The sequence below is a fragment of the Alligator mississippiensis genome, chromosome 1 (assembly GCF_030867095.1).
Source record: "Alligator mississippiensis isolate rAllMis1 chromosome 1, rAllMis1, whole genome shotgun sequence".
Taxonomy (NCBI): domain Eukaryota; kingdom Metazoa; phylum Chordata; order Crocodylia; family Alligatoridae; genus Alligator; species Alligator mississippiensis.
The window spans coordinates 275,607,160-275,631,165 of NC_081824.1; the positions used below are offsets into that span (position 1 = coordinate 275,607,160).

Consider the following 24,006-nt stretch of genomic DNA (forward strand, 5'->3'; position numbering starts at 1 on the left):
CAGTTAATCAATTTGAACCCCTTACTGTGCATTTAATTCCTAGCATTTGTATAAGGTACCAGTGAGCAGCTGTGAGCCTCAAGGCCTAGTGGTTTCATATAATTAGTCCCACTGAAGGCTTTTCAGCCTTTCCAGGAAGGCTTACTTTGATTGAAGACTTGTTTGTTTCTGGTAGCTGTTTACATAGAACGAAAAGGGCCTAAATTTATCCTCCCATGTTTATGAGGATACAAAATTTGCCCTAGCTATAGTCTTGAGCTAGAAAAGCAATAGTACCTGTTTAGCTTTAAAAAAAGGAAAACAAAAACCTGATTTGAAGTTCATTGAGTAGACCTCTGGAAACAAATCCTGTACCAGTTTGGGTACATCTCAAGTCACAGTTGATAACTTACCATTGATATAATAGAGATGGCTATTATTACTTTAAAAGCATGAGTTTTTAGTGAAATAATGTGTGTTGGCTGTAAAGACACCAGTGCTACTTATATCTTCCTAGGGGGAGTAGGCTGATTCCATATGATGTAGTCTGAGTTGAAGGCTGGGAGCGTATTTACAGTTTCTCTGCTACGTAATATACTTGAAGAAAATGTGCAAGTTTAGCAAATAGGTGGTTTCATTCCATATTAAGAAGTGTTATTGTGCTTCTGAGTTCTGGATGATGAAGGAGCTATGTCCGAGATTAGCCTTTTCCTGAAATTGATGCATCCTACTACTAGATAAATACATTTTACAATTTTAAATTAAAAAAATGAGAGAGAACTTCTAGATCATTCTATTTTAGGTCTTTGTAAGCAACAGGAAAACTTGCTATTTCATTGTTAACTCATGGTGTGCTTTAGTTTTCCAGCAGCAGCTTTAAAACTGTATATAAATTTAATGTAGACTTCCTGTTCTTTCTTCCCTCACCTCTGCCGTCTTGCCTGTCATTAGACTGTGAATTCCTAAGCACAGGTAGCATAAATGGTAATATGGCACTTACCTGCTTTTCAAGTGGTTGTACTATTCTGAAACTTATTGCTGATATTTCCCACCTTGACGCTCCTCCATTTGGACCTCATTCTGTTGGTTCAGTCTTTATGCCATCTCTAAAATCTTCATCACTTTTCTGCCCTTTCCTGTCATTAAACTATTTGTTTTAGCCACCTCTTTTGCTTTGCTAACCTGTGGTCTGTCTGTAATATTCTTATATTATATCTTACCCTCTGAAATCATCTTTATACATGGTTCAGATTTTTAATCTGCATTCAATCATTTTCTTTTCTTTTAATCATTCAGTCATCCAGACCTTTCCTGCAAAGTCCTGTAGAACTCTATGGTCTGTATCTCTGCCCTGTTTTTGTTTGTTCCTTTTGCCTTGTGAGCATTATGACTAAGTGCTGGGTCTTGCCTTCTTTTCTTCTTCCTTAATGCTTAAAAATGTGTCTTGACCTCTCCATTTGACCATTGTTTCTTTTCCAGTTCCTTTATCAAACTCTTTTGTCCAGAAGCTTTCAAGAATGATCCACAAGGAGGATGTGTACATACTTTTAAAAATGTCAGTAAGTTACAAGAAATGTGCAATCTAAAATGCTTATGATACATCAAAACATTGGATCTCTGTTGGTCAAGTAACTATGTTGTTGTAAGAGCCATTTTCTGTCATATTCATTGCAGTGCTTTTCACCAAACATTACAGCCTTTCCGACACAGTATACTGACATTTTTTTAAAACAAAAAACAAACAAGCAGAGGCCATGTCATTTTATTTACCTGTAAAATTCTCACACTTCTGTTGCTGTCGCTGATAAACATTGTCTTCACTAATGCTCACTATGTCAGACTTGGCTCTTTAAGGTTTAAAAATGACTTGAGATTTGGCTGCATTCCTTTTAAAGGTTTATTACTAATCCTTTAAAAGGCTATTTCAAATGTTTTGCTTTCTGAAAGGAAAAATGACTTTAGACAATTATCCCTAAAATTGGGGTTCAGTATTTTGTCTTACAGAAGTTAATAACTCACCTAAAACCAGAGCTTTTGTATATCTTGAGTCTGTATATTATACAGTACATTTTAAAAGCTTCATTTTGTATGTTTAAATAGATTTCATACTACTGAGCTCTTAGGTAATTAGCTGCAGATTTTTCAAAAATTCTACAAACATTCAGTTAAGCAGTTGGTAAATTCTTCTTTAAACATCTTTGACAAAACTAGTATTTGATTTGTTAGAAGATGTGTTATGTGTATCTTCAGTTTTGTTTCTGTCCTTTGAGTTTGGCTTGTAGAGAAAAAGGCAGTTAAAGTTGTTATGCTTGAGCTTTATGTGACTTTGAGCGAGAGTGCTCCTGAGTGCTTCATTCAGTATAAGGGCAGACAAGGTTCCTTGGGTGAATTTGATATCTTTTATTAGACCAACCCAAATAGTTGGAGAATAGTTATTAAGCAAGTTTTCGGGTTCAAAAACCCTTCGTCAGGCTAAGGAAGTTTCAGCAGTTGGTGTGTGTTCTTCCTGGATGGAATGAAAAGTAAAGAAGCCAGGGGCTGGGCTGGGCTGGGCTGGGCTGGGCTGGGGAGTCAGTTGCCAGGCAGATTGTAATGTGTCAAAAATCCAATGTCTGTGTTTAGTCCCTGATCTCTAGTATCCAGGTGGTTGATGAAATGGAGCTCATAGGCTCGTCTCTGGGAAGTGTTGTGTAAGTTTCCCTTGAGGATCAGGACTGAGAGATTGGAGAGAGTGGCCCTCCTGTGAGAAATGTGCCCCCACCGGTAATTGGGTGTTTCTGTCTTTGATAGATTTCCAGTGTGCGTTCATTCTGGTGCAAAGTTGTTGTTTGGTCTTTCCAACATCTTTTCCATCAGGGCATTTCATGCATTGGATGAGGTACATTACATTTCTGGAGGTGCAGCTGTAAGATCCTGGAATGCTGATGGCTCTGTTGTGGGGTGTAGTAATAGTGGGGATGGTGGAGATGTGTTGGCAGGCTTTGCATTTCTTGTCCTGGCACAGTCTGGATCCTTTTGGTGTGTTCTGGGCTTGAGGAAGTTTGCTTCTGGTGATGAGGTTGGCGAGGCTCAGTGCTTGTTTGAAAGCTAGGATGGGTGGCTCTGGGAAGGTCTTTTTAAGAATAGGGTTTCTGTCTAGAATGGGTTGCAGTTGTTTGAGGATTTTTCGTACGGGTTTGAGGGAGGGGTGATAGGTCATAACCAGCGGTGTGCGATTTGTGGGGGGGTTTCTTCTGTACTGCAGCAGTTCTTCACGTGTTATCTGGGTGGCTCTTTCAAATGTGCGATCTACCTCTCTGGAGGAGTGTCCTTGCTGGGTGAAAGCCTTTTTAAGATTGGTGAGGTGGCAATCCTGGGTGTTCTCTTCAGTACAAATGCGGTGGTATCTGAGGGCTTGGCTGTATATCACAGCCTTTTTGATGTGTTTAGGGTGATTGCTGGTTCTGTGCAGATATGTATGTTAGTCTGTGGGTTTCTTGTATAAGGTGGTCTGTATTTTATCATTTTGGATACTGTTCCTCATGTCTAAAAAGGAGATGTTGGTGCTGGAGTATTCTAGAGAAAGTTGGATGGAGGGATGGTGATAGTTAAATTTCTGATGGAACTCAATCAGCGATTGCAGGTTCTCAGTCCAAATGATGAAGATGTCATCGATATATCTTAAGTATAGCAAGGGTTTGATGGTGCAGTTCTTGAGGAAGTCTTCTTCCAGGTGGCTCATAAAAAGGTTGGCATACTGTGGGGCCATTTTAGTGCCCATAGCTGTTCCCATCATCTGGAGGAAGTGTTGATTATTAAAAGTGAAATTGTTGTGTGTGAGGATGAAGTGTATAAGGTCAGTAATATCTTTGGGTCTGTATTCTGAGTTGTAATCTTGTTCCTGTAGATATGTAAGGCAGGCTTGGATGCCGTCCTGGTGCTGGATGTTGGTATATAGGCTGGTAACGTCCATGGTGGCTAGGAGTGTGTTGCCGGGAAGGTGGTCTATGTTTTTAAGTTTCTGTAGAAAGTCTGTAGTGTCTTGTACAAAACTTGCTCAGTGGGTGACGAGCGGTTTTAGGATTGATTCAACAAAACCTGATATTTCCTCAGTTAGTGTCCCATGGTTGGATATGATAGGTCTGCCAGGGTTCCCTTGTTTGTGGATTTTAGGGAGCAGGTAAAAAGTCCCCGGGTTAGGTAGTGGGGGGATCCAGGTCTGTATTTTTTCTTGTAGTCTTGATGGAAATGATTTGATGGTATTGTTGATTTTTTTGTGAAAAGGGGTGTAGGATCTTCTTGTAGTTCTTTGTAGTAGGTGGTGTCAGAGAGCTGTCTGTTGGCTTCCTTTATGTAATCCTCACGGTTTAGGATGACTATGGATCCTCCTTTATCTGCTGGTTTTATTACTATTTGGTGGTTAGATCTTAGAGTTTCTATGGCCTTTTTCTCTGGTAGAGAGAGGTTGTGGTGGTGGTGGTGGTGGTGGTGTTGCTGATTATTTCATTGTTAATTCTTTCCCTGAAGCAGTCAATGTAGCGGTCAAGGTTAGGGTTTCGTCCACTGTGAGGTGTCCAGTCTGATGTTTTTTTGGGCTTGTTGGCGTTGATCTTTTCCAGAATGTTGTCAGAGGATGAGTTGTTGTTGGGAGCGGGTTCAGTTTGGTCGTGGAAATATTCTTTGAGGCGCAGGCATCGGAAGAATTCTTCTAGTTCTCCACATTGAAGTATTTTATTAGGGTATTTTTCTGGACAGAAATTTAGGTCTTTAGAAAGGACAGATTTTTCAGTTTTGGTAAGCGTGTGTGTGGAGAGATTGATAATATTTGTGGGTTGGTTGCTGCTTTCAGTTTCATCAAGTCTGAGGTTGGAATGTTGTAAGGTGTTGGTGTCGTTCCTCTGGTGGTTGTTTTGTGGCTGGGGAGCTTGTTCTTGGAGTAATTTGTTCCATTTCTTCTTTTTATGTAGGATGAATGCTGTAGAAAGTTTTTCGTAGCTTAATAACTTAATACCTATTCTCCAACTATTTGGGTTGGTCTAATAAAAGATATCAAATTCACCCAAGGAACCTTGTCTGCCTATGTCCTTAGACCAACATGGCTAAAACCTACACCCCTGCTCATTCAATATAAAACTTTAGTTGTTGTCTTCCTAATATTACTTTTATTTGATCTCTGCAAAAAATAGGATAGTTTTCTTACTGGAATCAAATTGCTATGTGCGTGAAATGTATCCAAGCGTATTCTTGGGTAGGGAAGTTTCACAGTATATGAAAACGTTTAGAATTGTTTAGCGAAATTACAGGAGATTTGGACAACTCCTGGTTGGTGTTTGGATCAAAAACTTTGATTTACAATGTCCCCTTGAAAGCTTATTGCTGTGGTATTTGAATGTCTGATGAGTATATATAGAGTAAAAATGAAAGTCCTTTCATGTCTTCTCCTTATTAACACATGTCAGACTAATAGATGGTAGAACCCATTAGTATGTAGGTAAGGGTACATTTACATTGATATTTAGGGTTGTCCTCATCAAGGCTCAGCTACGTGAGCTGCTCTTGTCTGTTTATAGCGTACCTTTCTAGCTTTCACAAAGGCCATCCATGTGATACTGCTTATTTCCTGAATATGGCAAGGGCGGAAACAGAAGTTGCCATTTTATGGTAGCACGAAGGCAGTATAGACATATATCCATACTGCTTGTAACTTCAGAAATAGTGGCTGCAACAAAGGTGTTATTAAAGTGACAGATGACTGTTTACCTTATGGCATGAGAGTACAGGCAGCCTAGAATTGCCTGTGCTCTCTAGCTGCCCCAGGCAGGTGCTCTAAGGTTGTTGAGGGATCCAGTCCAGAGCACCCTGGAAATTCCTGGGCAGGACTGGTTCCTCATGTCTTGGGAGTACTTGCCTGACTTTTTCTAACTTACTGAGATGTGTCTTCAGAGATTGTGGGGATGCATTTTGGTAAGCAGGGAGACCTCAACTTCCCCATTTACCAAAATGCACCTCTGGAGATGCTGGGGGTTGGTGTCTTAAGTGGGAAAACCTCATTTCCCCACCTCCCTGCACTTCCTGAGACATGTGGAGATCCTTGGGGCATGTTTTGGTAGGTGGGGAAAGCTGAGCAGGGACTCTCAAGGCTTGTGATCCTGCATGAGGTTTCCCAGGGTGCGCAAGACTCCATTTACGCCCCAGGAGACCACGTTGCCCATTGTCCCACAGCATCAAAAGGCAGGACAGTGGGCAACTTGTTTCGCCCAACAAACCACATCAGCTGTGCTAGGATATATCCCAGTTCTCTTGCACTGGGTGAAATGAAATGTTGTTAAGAATTGGTCTGCCAACTCCATGTCAGCTCATCTGGCTGAGGCTGGATGAGGGTAACCCTAAATATTGTATATGTACCCTATCTGTTGTTACATCATATTTTAGCCGTACATGTATTAATGGAAAGGAGAAGAGAAGAAAGGACTCTCATTTTTACACTATATCAGGGGTGTTCAACCTTTTGGTCCTCCAGACCAGATAGGTGGCAAGGGGCTGGTCCTGAGGTTGCATCCCTTATGGAGTTGGTGCATGGGGTTGGGCCTTGGGCTGCTCAGATCAGGCACTGCACTGCCCTGGCCCAGCCCCATACACCCAGAGTGAGTTCTGAGCCTGCTTAACCTGGCCCCTTGCCCCTGGATTGGTGTGCCTCCTTAGTCCAGCTCTATGCATTTTATCTAGTGTGCAGAGCCATGCTGTCTGGTCCAGTAGGCTCCCCATGGGTCTGGAAGTTTGGCAGCTGGGGAGTGCTGGCACCACTCCTAAATTTTCAGACTGATGAGGAGCCTGTTTGGCCAGTTGATGTGGCTCCATGGACCAAATCTTGTCTGTGAGCCAAGGATTCAGCATCCCTGCTCTATACAAGCATTAGGAGAAACCTCTTCAGGGCTTGTCTCTACCAAATTTCATAGAGAGAGGAGCTAGGATGCAGAAGCTGGTCAAGAAGTCAGGAACAAGAAATTGTAGAAATAGTGTTTGCAAACTTTTATGCTCCTAGCCTGCAGCATGCAGGTAAGTTCCAAATGCAGAAGGGGCATGTGAAAGGAACATGATCTTCTGGTTAGAATATCAAGAGAGTTTCCAGGGTCTAGAATGCCACTGAGGGTCAAGCTAAGTGGTCAGCAAATATAGGCTTTCTAAGTCACTTTAAGGTCAACTTTCATGCCCTGCTTAGACATAACATAGAGGAGATGCCTTGTTAGAAGGATATATAATGAGCTCGGTTTACTTAACAATTCTTCCTATCGTAGTCACTTCCACTTTAATTTCTGTTTAGCATTAACCAGCTTTTCTCCGTCATGGATTGGATTTTGAAATATTGCAGAGTATACTACTAGTAATGGAGTTATGGAAATGAATGTCCTCTCCTTGCAGCTGGAACTTAACTGATACAACTGACTATACCTACAGTGGGATCAGTTGTTAGTAGGGGCACACCAATAGAGATTTTTGGGGCTGATACCAATAGCTGATTTTTAAGGAGGCATATTGGCCAATATCAATCCGATTTCTGATAAGCAGCCTGGCAGCTTGAAGAGCAGTGTCTGGCTGGTAAATCTGTTGTGGTGGAAGGGGAGAGGGAAGGGACGAGGTGTGGGGGGGCAGATGGGGTGAGGGCGGGAGTAGAGCTAAGGCAACTGCTGGCAAGCTGGGGTGGAGCAGGGCATGGGATGAAGCTGCGGCTTGTCCAGGGGGTGCGGGAGGGGGGTGACTCCCACTGCTGCGTGTACCTTGGGAATGCATGGGGTGGTGTGCCCCTGGATCTGCATGGGGTGGGGCAGGTTGCTGCTGCAGGCTGGGGTCAGGGCTACACTGGCATCTTCCTGGTAGAGCGGCGGGGCCAGGCTGCTCTCAGGGCAGACAGGAGTGGTGCTGGGAAGGGGGCTATGGTGGGGGTTGCGGCTACCCCTAAAATTTTTCGTAGTGACCCCAGCCCCCCTCCTAGAGCCACCACCCACCCTCCTTGAGCACAGCCTAGCCCCTAGCAGCAGCCCCTCTTCCCTGACGTGCAGATCTAAGGGTGCATGGCCTCCCCATATCCTCCCAGGGTGCGTGCAGCTGTGGGAGCTACCCCCACCACCGTGCCTCCCCCCAGGATGAGCTACAGCTGTCCCGTGCCCTGCCACTGCTGGGCAGTGCCTGCTTCAGCCCTACACCCCTTTCCTCCCTTCTCCCCTTGCAGCATAACAGACTTACCAGCTGTATGCAGCTCTCCAAGCTGCCGTGCTGTGCTCCTTGTCACCTGTGTGCTGTGTTATGGGTGCACATGTGTACAGGATATTTATTGGCCATATCAGGCAAAAAAGCTGATTTCTGATGCAGTTAAATTTCTTTACATCAATGCCGATCTGATATTGGACCAATGTATCGTTGCACCTCTAGTTGTTGGCTCTGTGATGTGTTCCTTCCATAAAAATCTGGGTGTGGGGCAGATTCTCAAATTATACTATAAGTTTAAGAAACCTAAGAAGATCTTTTAGGGTATACTAGAGTCATGGGGTTTTTTTTGTCTCTGAACTGTTGCACAACAAATGTGTTTAAATAACCGGCAGTCAGTAGGCAAAAACATAGTAGAACAGGGAGAAGAATTGGCAGTTCCCTGGACAACAGATTTAGATGACCTGTGGAATAGATTAGTAGTGCCCAACATTTCCAGGCGGTGGGCCAGATGTGTGCTGTGGTTTTAGTCTGTGGGCTGGATCTGATGCATGGGATCAGTCCATAGGCCTGATCAGCACAGGGTTGGCACGTGGACATCATTTGGCGTATAGCCCCAGCCACGCATGCTGCTCCACCCTTGCATGAGATACTTCAGGCTCAGCCAGGCTGTGTGCGTGCCAGATTGGGTCTGTTGCCCTAATGTGTGCTGTCCTGATGCAGCGCACAGGGTCATGTCATATGGCCCACAGTACTTGGAAATTTGGCATTGGGGATGGGGATTTGGGGGGAAGGTGTAGCATTAATTGCTACTGCTGTCAAATTTCTGAACATGTGGGAAGTCCCATGGGCCAGATGGCATGGCTCTGAGCAGTTCTGGCCCATGATTGCTGGATTAGACGAGTGTTGTTTTGTTGTACTGTGAAGTTCAGAAGTCTGATCTTTTTACATAGCACACTATTAAAATGTGATGGGCCTCAGACCAACAAAAGCAATTATCTACACTAAGTATGCAATGATGAAATATAGATGAGTGCTGAATTTTTTTGCCATACAATATATGAATTCTAACACAGAAACATTCTGAAATGTATTCTCAAGGGTGTGATTAGCTAACATTTTTATCACTAGTAAAATATTCCATAAAACTTCTGAAAATACTGTTTGTTCTAATTTACTGTAATGAACATCTCTCTCATTACTGGTGCACTGACCAGTAGACTCTCCACTTCCTTCATAACATAATCTGCATTAATTTTATGAATCTAGCAGATGTTTCACTTCTAAAACTATGGAATGATAGATCAATTCTTCTCTTCCTTTCTAATGCCAGAGAACTTGTGACAAGAAATACTTGCTCTCCACTGAAATAATTTGATCTTTGAAACCACATGATTTGCATGATCCTGCACTCTTTGTGATTATACTTAAACAAAACAAAATGGTAATTTTCATGAAATGCATCAAGAACGGCACTGATCCAAACTGAATATCTGCATTGTGAAGTACTGCTCTAAGACTGCCTTAAGATCTCGGAGGGCTTTGCCTTGAGCTACCAAGGAAAAAAAAGAGAAACTTTTGGTTCCTTGAAGAATTGTTGCACCAGCCACTCCCTACTCTCTTGTTTGCTTGAAAAGAGATACAAAGGGTCTCTTTGGCTGAATGTGTAGCAGTAAACTCTGAGCCATGTAGGCATCCAGAGAGAGGGTGGTGTAGGGAAATGAAACTGATGTATAAACAGCTCTTCTACCCTGTCCATGTAGTATTCTATCCTAGGGGGACAGAAGGCTTCTCCCATTGCCAGGCAGATGTAGCATGCTTATTTGGTTGCTTTTGGTGTGGTCTGTCTGTCTGTCAGTTACAGAAGGACCCGGTGGGTAGATAATTTTATCTAAAGAAGTTTGTTTTTGTGATTAAAGTTGAATTGAAAGTGGATTAAGTGGATTGTCCAAGAGAAGGAAAGAAATAGGGTTAGTACTTCAGCCTATGGTTTTGCTCTGGCTTTGCTGTACTTTGGCTTTCTTCCTTGAATATGAGTTTCTTTCCCATGCTCTGGACTTTGGTATCTGTAAGAGACTTTCAGATACTATTTACCCAGTTGGGAGGACTGGCCTAGACAAACCTACTACTCACTTTTGATTTGAATCTTTACTTTCTAACAAGGTGCAGTTTTCAGTAAATGTTAGCCTGCAACCTAGCCCATTATTATTAATAATATTTTTATTTAGCATTTAAACTCTAGCAGACCCTGAAATCTAACCAGGTCACAGCATCTGTGTGCTAAGGCTGTACAAACCTACAATAATGTATGTGACTACAACAAGGTTCTGGTGGAAACATAACCTATCTTGCAATTAAGGGTATAACTACGCTGCCCAATGCCAAACCTGGGTCTGACATCAAGAAGCTTTCTCACTCTGAGGCTAAGTACAGACTCCCAAAAAGCCTGAGGCTGAATCAGTTCAGTCTTCACAGGTTAGTCTAAGATGTGTAGATCGAACAGATAAGCAAGTGAACAGACATTCATTTTTGATTCCGGAAATGCAGCCACATACCTGCAGTGGCCCAGGCCAGAAGCTTTTTTTTTTTTTTTGGGGGGGGGGGGGTTAGGGGGAGAGGGACCGCTAGAGCATGCCTCCCTGCTCAGCTGGGGCAGATAGGTTGGGTCAAAGCTAGCTGGCCCACCCCATGGCGGGGGGGGGCTTTGTGGGGGGGAAAGCAAAGCATTCTGGGATATTGGGGGACTGAGTTAACTGGGATCTGGGATAGACATTCAGTAAAGTCTGATGCTACATCCCTCCAGCTTTTTCTTAAACCAGTTGCAGCCATTCTGAAAGCAGTTTATGTGCACTGAACTTTTCTTGTGTTCACAGATTTGAACCAGTTTCTGGTCACTTATACCACTTTGTGTAACTTCTGTCCCTAGCCTGAGTGGCAAGTACAGGAAACCAGTGTATCCTCTTTCACCAAGCCACTACAGTGCTGCTTTCAGGCACTCTGTCTCAGACATGATTCCTGGCACATGCTCAGGGGTCTCCTGCTAGCCGGAGCTGCTCTGCCCTGACTTAATGTGCTGCAGTTCTCAGTACAAGTGTAAACGCTGCACCTGGGGGAGCAATAAACTCTGGCGTGAGCTGTGCTGAAGTTTATTGCTATGCGCCTCATTTCTGTCGATTTGTTTTTTAAAATTTGTGTTATATAAGACACACTTCAAATATATTTAAGATCTCAAACTAAAGCATTTTAGAATGATTTTTAAAGCATGTATGTGGTGTATTTTGATCAAATTATGGTTATATTTTGCTGACATGAAACTGAAATATGCATGCAGTAACTATGATATAGTTAGGGATCAGAAAAGTGATACACAGTAGCATACTTTTACTGTTCCCTATACATTTTTTCATCACCAGTTATGAAACTAGTAGTGTTAATGTATTTTTAGCATACTGTACAATCTGAATTCCCCCAGTCCTAAATTGCTGGGCTGCTGTTTCTCTTGGTGTACAGGACTCTGAGGCAGGACCAACTGAATTTGGAGCTTGTGGGTATTTTTGTCATTTTTCCTGTAATCCTTTTGCTTCAGAAAAGCTTCAGATTCTCTGTGGTTACTGGTTTTAACTTTTCAGCCTTAAAATACACAGTAAATGATTGGTTTCCCATCTGATATTGTGTTAGCCAAAAGAGAAATGTAATTACTCTCATAGTATCTTAGCACTACAATATACTTTTGAGCTTATGTTTTAAAGAGGAAGATTTTTCAAGAATTCCTTCAACCAACTTTAGGTATCATAAACAACAGAGTTTTCTTTTACTTTCAATAAACTTAAACCTCCTGTTTAATCCAAGATCTTTCATCAGGAATTACTTGCTCTATCAGGGATCATGTTTTGATTACCGGGATTGGTGAAAGAATATCTTTCTGCTGACATTTGCATAAGACAAAACACTGCAACACCAATTTAAAAAAAATATCTTTTTCGACATAAACATGTCAGAACCCACAGTGAAGTAATACCCACTTTTTGGGACTAGAAAACAGGTCCAGGCTACCTGTTGAAGTTCAGCTTTCTTTTCTTACTACCAGACTAATTCCTTTTTTTTTTTTTCTTTAAACACTCAGAAAAAGGAAAATATTTTGACAACAGTGCATTGTTTGTTGGATATTAGAGTGCTGTAGAGTCCAACCCTTGTCAAACTTGGAGGTGTTTTTCCCTATATTTTAACATTTCTAGAAGATTGGGAAGAATTGGACCTGTTCCCAGCTAAGTAGTTAAACCAACCTGTCACTAAACACATTTTTAAAATGGTGTCCAATAGGCATGACATGCTGGGTGGGCTTCTATAGGCTAACGTAACTAGTAATATTAATCTAATTGGCTGTTCTTTTAGTTAAGATATCCACTGGGTGGCAAGAATCTAGTTTTTTTTTTTTTTTTTAAATGCTTTGTCCTGTGGGTGGTGTACTTCAGAGTACGGGAGAAAATATATTCATAGGAGTAGTAGCAGAATTATGATAAGAGGATTACCGGTAATTATTATTTATCTGAATTATGTAGTTTGAGTTTAAGTAAGTTAGTAGACAGTTGCCACAACAAATAAAATTCTTCAGCTAAATTGAATGCTCAGTTTTCTGGAAAGTAATGTTGTGCGTGTCCAAAGAAAAATGCTCACATAGGAGACAGCCTCAGAAATACAGTTTCTGCACATACGCTTTGGCTGTTCCTCTACTCAGTTGTACTCATGCCTAGACATAGTTCCAAGTCTGCGGCTGCAGTTCTTACTCAACTATTTTGGAAAAATTTGAAGGTTTATGCCTGGTAATTATTTCTTCATTATTTGAATGTCAGCTGTGGCAGATGGGAAAGTACAGTGTCCTGACATTTTGGAATGGTTGCTGTTCAAAATGGCTGACACCCTTACAAGATACAGATTACATTTGGACATGAAATAGTTTACTTGGAGTGAGCAAGAAGACTCTTGAAATAAGAGCACATGAAAAAGAAGTAGATTATGTAATCATGGTAGTAACAAATCGGGGAAGGGTGATGCTGAGGCTTCGCTTGATAGTGATGTTTTTAATAATTTCAGTTGCCTATCATTTCTCTCTAAACAGAAAATACATGATGGGAAACGCAGATAGTTTTAGCTGGGTTATGCTACATAGAATAAGAAGTATTCCAGAAAAATAGCTTGTGGTGTGTGTGTATATATATATTTCTGAAGTTATTTTTTTTCACATGATAATAAACTGGGATTGTACCCACCTCTCAACTCCCCAGATGTGTTTACTGCAGGTGACAAATGTTGTTGGTTACCAGTATTTTGCAGAAACCTTTTCTGTGTGCCCCTTGAACTTGTAATGAGTGATAAATATTTTAAATCTGCTTGCTGAAAGTTTATGTATACATTTTGGATTGCAGATTGAAAAAAAGATTAACTCAAGCCAGAGTGCGTATAGAGGAGGGCTAATACTAAGACCAGGGGAATGGAGATCTGATCGTACAAGTGAAGACTAAAAGATCTTGGCTTATGTAGTGAAGTGAAACAGAGGTTGAGAGGGGCTGTGGTTGCTGTTAACAAACTTATCGGGGAGTTCCTTCAGTTGAAGGATGGTGTTGGCAGAAGAACAGCAGGAGTCTGCAGTATGAATAAATTTAAAGTGGAAATTAGGAGAAGATCCTTAATTGTTGAGACAGCAAGGTCAGCTTCCTTGTGAAAGCAGCAGGGGAAAAAATCTGGTGTTGAGAATGCTCAACAAGTTAATGGAAGAGGTTATATAATGTGGTCCCACTGACAGCACAAGACTGACTCAGTCCTGTCTCTATCCCGCTGAGGTTAAAACAGGCTATTGAAGTACAAAACAAAGTTGATTCAGAAATTTTATTTGAGCCTAAGTATGTCCAATTACAATCTCCATTTTGAAACAATGTGAAGAGATATTTTTCAAGGGAGTAAGCAGTTAAATTTTGCTTATGCAAAATGATTGAGGAATGATTCAGAAATGAAAGTGAGAAGTAAGTCTTAATCTTCCATGTCTGGTGTCTTTCTCTATAAGCAGAGGAAACTTAAATATTATGTTGGTGCATTACTTAGGACTCCTCTCTATGCAGGGATGCTCCAGAAAGTTAAGATGAATCAAATTGTGTGGTTAATGTGCATTAATTAAAGTGCATTATACCCTTAGATGTTGAGAGGCAAGGATTTCTTATCAAAATATTGTTAAATGGACTTACTACATAGTTGGGATAGAGCTGACACACTTGAATCCAAGATATTCTTTAGGTCTGAGAAGTAAAAGCCAGCACAGCATAGACTTTGGATTTAGTCCAGTAACAGATACCACACTAAGAAATCCTTGCCTCTGTAACCCTGGCGGTACTCTAAGAGGTACCCCCTCTCCAACTGAAGGGATCAGAGCAGGTGCCCAAGCGCTGTGGGAAGTGTAGGGACCCTCCTCCCCCTATAGAGCAGAGCCAGATAACCAGTGGGGACTTAATAATATACCTTTTAATGAGAGAACAGTACTGGGAACATAACCAGTATAAACCAGGGGGTATAGGGGACACTACAACGCCCCAAGGGGGCAGGATTCAATAAAGGTTAGATGCTTACAATCATAGACATGTTCATCCAGTTGACAAAAGACAGGGTTAACAAAATATAAAACACAAACAGCAGAACAAACAATACTGGCTGGCAAAATATAAAAGGCACAGAATACAAAACGTCAACAAGGAATATAGGGCCTAGGTACCTGGAGGGGGGCAGGGGAAGAGGGAAAATACAATGACCCCCTTCCACTGCAACAAGAATTTCTCACCATCACTTCACTCACCCTAAGCCATCCCACCTGGGACTTGAACTAGAATCTCCCACACACTAGGCAGAAACTCTACCACATAGCCACCAGTGGTGCTTTAAACTGCTAGGGATTTTGACCTTCCCGGAGCCTCGGCCTCATGTTGAGCTGCCTGGCCTCTTTTTGGAGGAGCTGGAAGCAGAGCTGGGAACCTCTCGGGTCGCTGCTCAGATCTCCTGCTGGCCACAGCCTCTCATAGGGAATCTTGGAGCCCAGCGGGGAGCCTCTCCTGCTGGCTGCACACTGCCCTGCTGAGGGTCCAACTGCTGCTTTCAGGTCCCACTCCTTCAGGTGCTTCTTGGGCAACTGCTCCCGCCCCACTGGCCCAGCTCTTTCCAGCTCTTTGGTCTCTCCCCTGAGTCAGCTGTACTGCCCCTTTTTTATCCCCCTCCAGGTGACCCAAGGGGCCAATCAGGGGACATTGAGGGTGAGTCTCTGGGACCTCATTGGTGAGGAAAGGGAACCCCAAGCCCCTCAATCATCTTTTACCTTTTCAGAACCCCTGGGCTAAATCACTATCAGCTAGTAATTCCATTGATTTTATTTGGTGGAGTATATCATAGTATAGTAATGCTTAGGTGGGGGTGACACACAAATATTGTTTGTTTGATTGATTTATTGGTGTATTTATTTATTAATTTTATATCCTACTGTATCTAAAAGGTCCCCTCCACATGTTACAGGTATTGCACAATAAACTAGTTAATTGTGCAGTTATGTTGAGATTAGCTACACATGCAAAGTATTTATCACACAGTAAAAAACTCCTGCCAGTTATAAAGTTAGACCCTGAAAATGTGTACAGCCTTTATTGCTGGTTGCTAGCAAGCTTTAATTTGCATGCACATCAGGATCTTCACTGTGACTGGGAGCCCCAGCAGCTGTGGACTCTGGGTCCTTGTACCACCCAAAGATGCCAGGACCCAGAATCCCACAGCTGCAGATGCTGGGTCCTTGCAGCATGCCTCCTGGTGATTTTCTATCCCCTCCCCCTCCCTTTCTGGGGATGCATGAAACCGCCAGGGTGGGAGGAACACCTCAGGGGTAATCTTTCCCTTCCCCCCCTTTCCTGAGCCTAGGAGCCCCTCAACTGGGGTGTGTCAGGCTCCCAGGCATGGGAGCTTGCTAGTGCAGGGAGAGTCTGGGGTCAGCTTCCCCTGTACCAGCAATAAGATGCAGTGGGATCTAATGCGTAATCCCACAATTGTGCCTCCTGCCACACACATGTAGCATGGCAGGAGGGGTCATTGTTTGAATTGCACATTGGATCCCATCATGCCTTTACCTGCATGTGTAAAAGGGGCCAAAGGTTCAGCGCACAGTTAGTTTGGTAACAAAATAGTAAATTCTATATTTTCCTATATGTTTTATCTGATAGATAAAAAGAATACAAGAACAATGTTTAAGCAAGTATTATTTAAACCTAAGAACTCTTCCTAGGACTTTATTTCTGTAAAACTTATCTAAATTTACCAGGCTTTTCTGTACACAGAGTAAATGTATAAAATATCTGAGAGTATGAGCATGTTAGGATGCTTTTACCTCTGGACTAATCTATGCATTGCATAAATGCATGTAAAATGATGCACGTTTGCCAGGGCTCTGCATTTTTAACTGAAATCTAATTAATAATAAAGTTGGCATCATCTGAGATGTGTGGGGAATTCCTTTCTTCCTGATAGATCTGTCTAACTGCATTATGGTAGACTGTTTTTTTTACAGCACAGGACTATGTATGGAAGAATCCTCATCCCTTATTTTGAGTGAAAGAGAATTCCACAGAAGTTCTACATGGTACAGCCTTGAGAGTTGCACAATGGTCACATGTGAGAATATGATCGTATCTCTGCAAAAGCTCTAAGCTTTGTTAGTTAGAATAAACTCACCTGGCCTGGCTTGCAATGTTGAGTGCATTGGATTGGTCTATATCTAGACATGGGAAGAATGAAATGAAGTCAAGTAGGAACAGTTTTTTATAGACATTTTTCTAAAGTCCAATGATCTGTTACATCAGAAGATTTTTATGGGTTATGGTGTAGATTGGCTAGGCCATCCTGCGGTATGTGTGCCACAAATACCATGAGCAGGCTATGTGTGTGCATGTAGCAAATTAGGGAGTGGACAGGCAGCACACCAATTGGTAGGGTAGGAAGCAAAATCAGAGCAACAGAGCAGGGAGAGAGCATAGGATAGGAAGCAGAGCAGTAGATTGGGCAGGTGAAAAGGGAATTGGAGTGGCACTTGGGAAAGATGGAGCGCCAATTTATGGCTTGTCTGCCAGACTGGTTAGCCCCCACTACTGTAGCTAACTGAATTGATCTTTGGTTAGAAGAAATAAAGCTTTCTTATTTTACCCTAATTTAATTTCAGAATTTTCCCTAGAAATTAAAAAAAAAAAAAATCTTGATTTGAGTTTCATGCTTGAAAGTTGTTAAAAACGTTTAGCTTCACAATAATGTGTTTGTAATTGTGAGGATTTAGCATGATATTATATTGCTTTGATAGCAAACAATATTAGATTGACTTGGGTACATCTCCTTTTCCAGTGCATTTTGCTTTATTTATTGCATATATAGTATCAACATAGTGATGGTGCTTTGAGAAGAAATATGGGCAGGTCTTTCCCTTAAGAGTTTAACTAAATACATCTAGCCTTCTTGAAATCCTTCACTATTTTTCTTCAAGCTCTGAATTCTTCAGAAATAGCAAAAAAGCTGGAAAATTACATGATTTTTCATTGTTCCTTTAATGGGCACCATGAAATAATCAATATGGCATACGCTGATAGGCAGCATCCTGTTGACTTCTTATAATGATTTAAATTATACTAGAGCAGGGAACATAAGTTAGTTTTTCTAACACAGAGGTGTCGTCTTGGTGAAAAATATCTAGTTCACTTTGTATTTAACAGTAGATATGGTGTGTAACTAATAGGTGCTGTTCTTCTATTTTTACCAAATATCCCTTGTGGGATGGGTTTTTGACAAGAAAATTACGGGATTGGTGCCCACTGTAAGATTTATGTTGATAATTGAAGCTGCTTCTACTCAATATAACATAAATGGAGCTTAAATAACAAGGCTAAAAGGAAAGAAAGATTAAAAAAATAACATGTAGATATGCAGGAAGATTATAACTTGGTTGTCATGGCCATTATATCCCCTCAGGCAGTTGTCACAAAATTTGCTGTTAACGCTCACTATGTGCCAGTCAACTAATGTAACTTTTGTCCCTTTCTCCTTCAAGCAATTTTGTGAAATTTTCTAGAGAAAGGTTACTTTATAAAATGCCAGGATAAAAATCTGTTAATGGACACTTCTGTCACTTTAACTTCCCTGCTGTAACCTATCAAAGAAGTTTAAAAAAGTGTATGAACGTTCCAGAAGTTTCCCTGGAAGTTGAACTAATATAAGATTTTTTTTTTTTTTCCCTCATTGAGAAACTGAGGCTCAATTTTCAAGGAAGCTTTGAGGACAGCTTTTATTATCTCACTATGTATACAGTGTTTGGAAAGCAGTGCAGTACAGAAAATTGACACAAAATATGGAAAGAAGGCTGCTTTATTTTCTTTACAAATTAAGTGCAAGAGATAAGAGAATTGAGTACTGTTTTGTGTGATTTTTATATTGGCTGGCTAGCAAAATCTAGGAAATGTCAAAAAAAAAAAAAGCAACACATCTAAAATCTATGGAAGGTTTTGTCTTCTACAAACGGTGCTTATATATTTTATAGTACAAAAATGTTTAAGCATAGTGTTTTTGTATCTTCAGAGAGCTTTATAATTCATTTCGATCTTTTATTTCCATTTATTTTCTTATAAGGATCAAAACGCAGATAAAAAGAGGCAAGGACCCCTACCTGCTTGAGCTGAGTCTGTCTAGCGATATAACAAGACCCCCATTTTGGATTGGGGAAAGATAGCTGCAAATATATCTTCCATTGTTTTCTTCACAAATGCTTCCTGAGAAGACATGACAGAGTTGAGTCCAGGAAGAGAAGCAAGGGTGGGGTACAGCACAGCACAGATTGTGTGTGCTGTTATAGCCTTTAAGGCAGCTCTAAATTGCTCAATGTGGGGTTATTCCAGTCTCCTAGAATAGTCCCAATTTTTTCTGGTATAATGGGTGCAGACAGAAGGGGAGCTCCTGCTGTAACTGAGAAAGCTTTGCAGGAAGTGTTTTGAGTTGCAGCGATCCCTTGGAACAAACAGAAGTTCACTCTTTGTTCTAGGGGGATGGAATCTAGCTCCTGGCTGCAGCTAGTTTCCCCTAGGAACTGCCCCTGTTAGGCTGAAAAGTTTTCCGAATGGGAGTGGAGGAAGCTCTTTTTAGGGCTTCCCCAGCTAGCACAGGAAGATGGGGTGGGTGTGAACTGGAGCCCTTCTACCTCGGGGGGAAGGAGGGAGGCTGAACCCCCCCTCCCCATGGAACTCCTTGTGCTCCCTTTCCCCCCCTCCCTTTCTGAAAACAGTTTGAGGTCAGGCAGCACAGACAGAAGATACAGAAGATGCTCTGTTTTGAAGCGTCTTCGTCTGACCCCTCATTTAGTGAGTGTTCAGTTTTTCACCCAATCAGCCATTTTTGAAGCAGTCTTCATCCATGCACATGTGTTTGGTCACAGCTATCTTTCTGTGGCCAGATTGAGTGAAAATTGTCACTTCAGTCTGTGCCCAAAGGTTTTTAAGGCCACCTTAACCTGTATTGTCTGAGGACTCTGTGCTCTGGGTCAAATAGTTGCAACGTAGAATAGAATCATAGATAATGAGGGTTCGGAAGGGACCTCAGGAGGGCATCTAGTCCAACCTCCTGTTCAAAGCAGGACTGTCCCCAGTTAGATCATCACAGCCAAGGCTTTGTTTACCTGGGTCTTTAAAACCTCCAAGAATGAAGATTTTCACAACCTCTCTGGGTAACCTGTTCCAGTATTTTACTACCCTCCTAGTGAGAAAATTCTTCCTAATACCAAATCTAAACCTCCCTTACTGCACTTAGAGACCTTTGCTCCTTGTTCTGTCATCTGCCACCACTGAGAACAGCCCAGCTCCATTGCCTTTGGAACCACCCTCCAGGTAGTTGGAGGCTGCTATTAAATACCCATAAGTCTTTTTTTCTGCAGACCAAATACACCAAGTTCTCTCAGTCTCTCCTCAGAAGTCATGTGCCCTGAACCATGTTTGTTGCCCTCTGCTGAACTCTTTCCAACTTTTCTACATCCTTCCTGTAGTGGGGTGCCCAAAATTGAACACAGTACTTCAGTGTGGCCTCACCAGTGCTGAGTAGAGGGGAATCATCATTTCCCTTCATCTGTTGTAAACACTCCTACCAGTGCAGCCCAGAACTCTGTTAGCCTTCTTTGTAACAAGGACGTGTTGTTGACTCATTCAGGTTATTGTCCACTGTAACACCCAGGTCCTTTTCTGCAGAGCTGCTGCTCAGCCAGTCATCCCCCAGCCTGTACTGGTGCAAGGGATTGTTCTGTCGTAAGTGCAGGACTTTGCACTTGTCCTTGTTAAATCTCATTAGATTCCTTTTGGTCCAATCCTCCAATTTGTCCTAGGTCTCTCTGAATTTTAGCCCTACCCTCCATTGTATCTGTTACTCCCCTCAGCTTGTTGTTGTTGTTGGCTGACTTGCTGAGGGTACACTCCATCCCATCTTCAAGATCATTGCTAAAGGTATTGAGCAATGCTGGTCCCAGGATGTACCCCCAGAGCTGCCCTTAAGAAAAACGGCACCCTAAAGTGTATTTAGTAGCACAGGTTTGAGATAAACCAGGAAATGCCTGAATTCTTGCATTCTCACTTTCATTCCTTAAAAATATGACACATCTTCCGTACACATAAGCTTATCATATGAAAACTAAATGCAAAATTAATTCTGTTCTTATTTTTTATTGCAGAGGTTTTGGTTTGTGCATCTCCTATAGGTTTGGGAATCTCTGTTGCCAAGACAGAAATGAGGGACTGCAGAAGTGAGCAAGTAGAACACAGATCTTTTTTTTTTCTAGCTGGGGTTTTTGGGCATATATAGACTCAAAATACTACATTAGTGTTAAATTCATCAGAAATATTTAAGTGCACATATTTACAGTATAACTATAAATCTAGTGCTATTAAAAGTACCTTTCAACAGAGGACCACAACATACTGTTTATTAGTGGTTCAGCAGATGTATATGGTTACTGATTACTAGAGTTCAGATAAAACTATATATTGATATTACATACAGAGCACAAACAGGCCAGCCCTCAGCCCAGACACTGAGGTTTATGTGCATGCTATTGGCTGATTAGTGTGAAATTTAACTTGCACTAATTAGCTTATGGTGAGGGCAATATGAAATAACATTACATGTAAATTCTATATATTGCACTAATTTGTAAGTCTGCATCAAAAACAGCACTGTCTCTGAGATCCTCCTTCTTTTCCCATTTTCCATACCATTTTATTGCCTTCTGAGCTGCTCTGAATAAGATTCTTCTGAATCTTTTATGATTTCTATGTTTTGCTATACAGCTGTGCAAAACACACATTACAAATGCTAATAGAAACTTTTGGCATTTTCTATTTTAATTGTCAGGTTATTTACCCAAGACATTTTCACTAAGATAAACATTCATATAAATAAAAGAAAAAGAAGTAATAGGAAATAAAGGAAGTTGTAAGGAGAGAAATGGTATCATAAATTTAAAAAACCCATATTCCAAATTGCTTAATGAATGTGTGTTTTGTCAGGCTGCCTAGCTTATGTTGTCCAGTTTTCCTATTGAATACATCAGTCCAACACAGTATTATATTTGCTCCCTGTTAGCATATTGATTCATAGATGGTAAGGCTGGAAGGGACCTCGGAAGATCATCGGGTCCAGCTTCCTGCTCCAAGCTGGAAAGTTAACTGGGGGTCAGGTGATCCCAGCGAGGTGACTGTCCAGTCCCCTCTTGAAGATTTTGAGGGTAGGCGATTGCACCACCTCTGGAGAGAGCTTATTCCACAGACTGGACACCCTGACTGAAGAAATTTTTCTTAATGTTGAGTCTGAAAAGGTCTTCCAGGAGTTTGTGGCCATTACTTCTGGTTTTCCCTAAGGGTGCCCTGATGAACAGATGCTCACTGAGACCTTGATTGTATTCTGCTAGTGTAGCAGTAAGCTGTTACCAAGTCCTCTCTCAGCCTTCTTTGCTTCAGGCTGAACAGTCCCATGGCCTGCAGCCTTTCCTTATATGGCTTGCCATGCAAGTCTCTGATCATACAGGTGGCTCTTCTCTGGATTCTCTCAAGTTTTACCACGTCCTTGTTAAAGTGTGGCACCCAGAACTGGATGCAGTACTCCAGCAGTGGTCTCACCAATGCTGAGTACAGCGGAAGAATCAGTTCTTTGGTTTTGTTAGAGGTGCATCGATTGATGCATGCCAGAGTATTATTTGCCCTGCTGGCTACAGCGTCGTTCTCCTGGCTCATATTCATACTGTGGGCTATTATTAGGTCCGGGTCCCTTTCATTCATAGTGCTAGTCAATTTGGCACTGCTGAGGCTGTAGGTGCATAGGTGGAGCACTTTACATTTCTCAATGTTGAACTTTATCTGGTTCCAACTTGCCAGCCTGTCTAGATCCACGTACGTGTGTGTGTGTGTGTGTGTGTGTGGGAGCAAAGAGCTTGTTTTATATATATATATATATATATATATATGTCTGTCATTAAGCATGGTCATGCTTCCCCAGAACTTGGTGTCATCCGTGAACTTGACCAACGAGCTCTTTGCTCCCACATTCAAATCATTGATAAAGATGTTGAAAAGTACTGGACCAAACACTGACCCCTGTGGGACACCACTGGCCACTTCTCATCAACACAACACAGATCTGTTCATTAGGACTCCTTGGGTCCTACCCTGAAGCCAGCTTCATACCTACCTAACAGTTTCACAGTTAAGCCCACAATCCTCCTACAATCCATATACAATATGAAATTGTATAGTGAGGCTTTGAATGAGGTCTTCAAAACCTGTTCCAAAAGAGGTACTTCGTACTTCTCTTTTTGGATTGTTTTACCACAGATGATGGCTTAGTTCTGTGGGTGACTGATAGACAAGAACAAAAGAAAATCTCAATAGTATAATGAATGGCTTTACTGTTATAACTGATTACCAGGAATCCTGGTTTTCTTAGTTTCAAAAATCCAAAGTTCTTTGATTTTAACCCCCCCAAGTCCCCCCAAATCCATGGTTTTCCACAATTGAAATGAAACGCCACTATAGTAGGTATCAGTTAAACACAATGTTTTAATTGATATATTTACAATTTTAAAGCAGTTTGGAAGCCTACCAGTGCCCCAGTCACTATAATAAAATGAAATAAATTCTAAAATATTTTGGCATTTGATTTTTTTTTTTTTTTTTTTTTTTTTACCATAGAAAATTAGTTTGCTCCCCTGCCCCCTTCCCTCACCAGTACCTGTCTGTTCTACAGCTGCTTTGTGGCACTGAGCAGCCATGATATGTTGATGCCCTGCCCCTGCCATTACTGTCGCCCCTCACTCCTAACCCACAGCCCCCAATCCTTGCCAGTGCTCCTTCCTCCCAACCCTCAGCTCCCCGTCCCTGCTGGTGCCCTTCACTTCTTACCCACAGTCCCCCAGGCCAACCCACCCATTGTGTGAGGAAGGGGGTGGGTGTGTGGAGTAGGGGGGGTGTGAGCATAGATGACATCTGGGGGGTGTGGGGGCATCAGCAGTGCATGGGAGGGTGGGGGAGTGCACATGTGCCCCACAGATTTTTGCACTGACAGCGGGCATTGGGCTGCAGCCTGGCCCAACCAGCTCCGAGCAGGGGCTGTGGCAGCAGTGGGCAGGGGGTACCTTACCTTGACAGCCATGGTGGTGCATTGCTTCCTCCTGCACTGGGTTCTTCCTCCTCGGCCATGGAGGTGGGTCCTGCCTGGAGCTGGTCTGGCCAGGCTATAGCCCCATGCCTTGCTGCAGGTGTAGAT

General features: G+C 42.0%; 1 protein-coding gene across 6 annotated transcripts in view; it reads left to right on the plus strand.

Moving 5' to 3' along the window:
• ROBO1 (roundabout guidance receptor 1) overlaps positions 1-24,006 on the plus strand; it is a 1,177,688-nt gene that overhangs the window by 763,506 nt on the left and 390,176 nt on the right. The gene's annotated exons all lie outside the window — the stretch shown is intronic.